Source organism: Apis cerana, linkage group LG14 (assembly GCF_029169275.1).
Source record: "Apis cerana isolate GH-2021 linkage group LG14, AcerK_1.0, whole genome shotgun sequence".
Lineage (NCBI taxonomy): Eukaryota > Metazoa > Arthropoda > Insecta > Hymenoptera > Apidae > Apis > Apis cerana.
This window is the reverse complement of record NC_083865.1, coordinates 3,556,267-3,560,663: the sequence shown is the minus strand read 5'-3', so window position 1 is coordinate 3,560,663 and position 4,397 is coordinate 3,556,267.

Sequence of the window (4,397 nt, the reverse complement as noted above, 5' to 3'; positions counted from 1 at the left end):
ACTATGTTAAGTAATTTAGTATTATCAAATTTTCTTCTGAATTTTATTTTGATGTGAATTCAAGATAATTATCCAAGATAATCATTTAAATTATTTTATTAAATTATTAATGAAGAAATAAAAAGATTTTTTGTCACAGAAGGAGCTTCAAGGTAATCATATTTAACTTTTTTATATCTTTTTCAAAATCTTCAACTTTATATGTATATATAATTTTTTTATAAACAAATAAAATTATAAAAATTTATAGATGATTACAAAAAATAAATTATATATATATATAAAAAATATATATAAAATTCAAATTAATTCTTTTTTATGTCCACATGATTTTTTTTATATCTTTTATTTCATCTATATTGGCTATTCCATTTATTTTTAATATCTTATAATTAAAATATCACCATTATTCGAAGAAATCGTATCGGAATAAATTAGGATAAAGGATATTTTAATTTATATTCATAATTATAATTTCTACAATATTTTTAAAACTTTCGCAAAAACTTATATTGAATTAATTTGTAAAATATAACGATTGAATATCATATCATTTCATCTCTCAACAATTAAAATTTGCTTGAAAAATTTAATATTAATGAAAAAAATATGGCATCGAAGTCCTTAATAACGATGGAAAAATTTCCGTGACCGACTAATCAACGATGTGAAATCCTCAAGATTTACGACTAATTAAATGGCTTTTAATTCACCTGCAACAGGTAAAAATGACATCTAGGTTGTACAATCATCTTGTCGGTCCACCCTTTCCTTTCCATACAGGAATCGTGTACTTTGTTTTCCTTTTGATTTAACAATATTCCCATATAAGTTTCAGGGAATGAGGCGAAGGAAAAAAGTTCGAAGAAAATAGACGAGGACAGTGAAAATTCGTCCCAAATACGAGTTTCCTTTTCAAAATGGCTGAATAGGGGGAATGACAATGGATAACATAATTTCTTTCACGTTTTGCACAAGTACAAGCCAACTGTCTTACAATAATGAGAATATTTGGCAGAAACAACGTGTATGTGTATGTATATATATCTGTGTATATTTCTGGCTGCATATGTAACGTATCCTTTTCAAGATTTAATGTAAAGATAACGCGAGACCAGGTGAAATTCTGTCGTAACCCTTGCTAGTTCTTGATCGTCTCTTTGCTGATTTTATGCGAGTGTGTTCTGCATTTGTGCATTCGTGGAAATATTTCTTTGCAACGTGTTGCAGCAACGTGTCTCTTCAGATTGCCGTGCGTTGCGTAACGAAAATAATGATGGTTCAAGGTATCTTCGAAAAGGGTATAATTTTTTAGTGAAATTTGAGAATATGTTGCAGATATGTCGAGAATATGATCGGATTCTTGATAAATAAATGACGAATCGTTCAACAATTTACAATTTTGAAGGATTTTTATTTTTGTTTTATACTTTGGTCTGATATTTTTTCAAGATAGTAATATTTTTAACCGTAAAAGTATTTTAAATGAATTGATATTTATGCCAATTTTTAAAGAAGATAAAATATAAAGTGTTTGTATTTTTGTGAACATATTTGAATTGTATTTATTGTATAATTTAATTCAAAAAATATCAGAAAATTTATGTAGTAAAATTTATTAATTGATACTTTTTTTTTCAGGATCATTTATCAATTTATTTTTGGAACCATTAATCACATAAATATTTATTTTCAATTTCATCCAGAAAAATTTTAATAATTTATAAGTAACTCATATGTGGCACACCAGTGTCACGATATTTCATTTAAATATATATAGTAGTATAACACTGAAAATTATACGCATCAGTATGACAATTTAATTCATGCTATAAATTAAATGAACGTTCAAGAGAAGATGTTTTGACGAAGGTGAAAATCGTGAGAAGGTAAGAAGAATTAATAGAGATCTTTAGACGGTTTCCTAAACTTTATTCACATCCTAGAAAGTTCAAAGTTATAGGAGACATTCGTATATTTCTATCATTAAGGAAACCGGTTCGCAAATTCTATGGTCTACTTCTTATTAGAAGTAAGAATCTAATTTACGCATTAGAATCTAATTTATAAGTAATTTACAAGTTATGATAAATTAATCGTTACATTAGAACTCTATCAGATACAGAAACATTTCTTAAGCCTGATTAGCTTTGAAAAATGTAAATAATATTGTGATGATGTGAAGAAAAGAACTTTAAATATATATATATATATTAAGTAGATAAATAATATGTATATAGAATAATATATTTTCTAAATATTAATTGAAGAAAATGTGTATTCTATATTGTTTTATTTTATAGATCATATTTCATTTTACATTGTGTAGAAATTTACTTATAAACCTTATCTTTTTAGAACAAAAATGCTCGGTAAAAATATTATGAGAGAATATTGTGAAATTTTAACATTGTTTAACTTTTCTAATCCATTATGCATGAATATTTTTATGACATACATATATCTTTATATGTAATATATATGTAATAATGTTATGTATAAATTAATAATTTTATCTTGTGTTTAATTGATCAAGATTATCTTACTTGATAATAAAATAATAACATCTACATTTTAGAATAACAATCATTTCTTTATTACAAATCTTCTAGGTCATTACTAAATAAAATGCACAAGTATATCTTACAAGACAAATTATTCGAGTTATTTTATTTATTTATCGATTAAAAATGAAAAAGAAAATTAAAAATTGATAAAGAAAAAAGTAATTCCAAAAATAATAAGTACTTGTATTCGAATGAACATTTATTTAGATAAAAATCACGATTATTATTTTTATTATTATGCACGTAGAAAATTTTCAGCATCTCGACAATATATTTATATAAAAATACTACAAATTACGGCCTAACAATTATTAAAGAAATAATTATTAAAGATTCATCGAATTATAACAATATTAAATATTTTATATTATGTTCACACCTAATCTCGTGATCTTGAATCATTCTTAAAAATAAATGATCGTGTTTACTTACTTCGTTTTTAAAAAATACATTTTTATATAATTGTGAGAAAATTAATCACTATATTATAAAAGACCATATAAAAGGAAGTCTTATAACACATTGAGAAACAACTTTTTTTTTATGTTTAAATGAACGACAACTACGTCATCGCATTTTCATGTCATTAGAAGGAAATCTGAAAAAAAGGAAAAAAACTTTTGATGCATAAAAATTACTTACGATCATAGTGTTCGATATAATAGGTTGGGAAATATAGTGTTCTAGCCAGCCGATGTAGATCGTTAGATCGCTAGATCGCCGTTTCACTCTCGCGTTCCCATTTACCGAGTGGTCGATCGAGCCCTGTTGTCAGTTTCAGTGCGTTGCCAGTATGAACCAGTTGTCAAACAAGATTGATTTACACTACAGCTCAAAGGTGTATACTCAAACACTTGAAAGGAATTAAAATAATTGCTGATAGAACATTAATCTTTATTACTTATTAATTATTAAATTAGCCCTGTAATGATATAACCCTGGTATTTTCCAATATTTTTCGATATTTTAATTAGATTTTTGATGATTTTCTTGAGCAATAGAAAACAATTAAAATTTATCATTTCATCAAATTTATCATTTTTCATTGCGAAAATTTTGATGTCAAATATTGATGTTAAATTGAAGGATTCGTATCAAAAACGACTCGTCCAATTTCAACTATAAATATATAAAATCCATCCCAAATATTCCATAATTTATATATGTATAATAATATGACACTTAAAACATTGTATCATATACTATACGTATATAATATTTTTTGAAAATTTACTCGTTGAAATAATTTTAAAACATTTTTCGACATAACTTTTTTTTCTCTTTTAATTTCCATATATAAAAGAATCTTGTTGCTGCAGAACAACTCGATCAACGAGATAATCAATTTTTTTTCCCCCAACACTCAATCTAAACCTTCTGTATTTTAATATTCGCATCGTCCACACTTTGTATGCACAGCACACGCAGTCACTTACTGTACACAAAATGAAAGGTGACTTTAATTGCAGCGGGACCGAGGACAATCTTGACATCGTCCACGGGTCCTGTCTGCCCCTGTTACAACGATTTTCGCGTGTCTTCTCCCGCGTATGCTCGCGTGCTCTGCAATGAAAAAAAAAAGGAGGGAGGGGGGAGGGGCGATGGAGAGGGTTGCAAACACAGGCACGAGCATCTCTATCGAAACACCGAGTCCGATTGTGAACGTTTCTCTCGAGGAAGGGGGTTCCTTCCTTCCTCCGTGCTCGAAAAGAGAGTGGGACAGGGTTCGAGATAGAGCGAGAAAGATGTTGTGGCGCGAACTGGCTAGAAACGGACGGAGTGAAAGAGAAAGAGAGGGAGGAGGGAGAGAATGACAGCAGGCACTCGTTC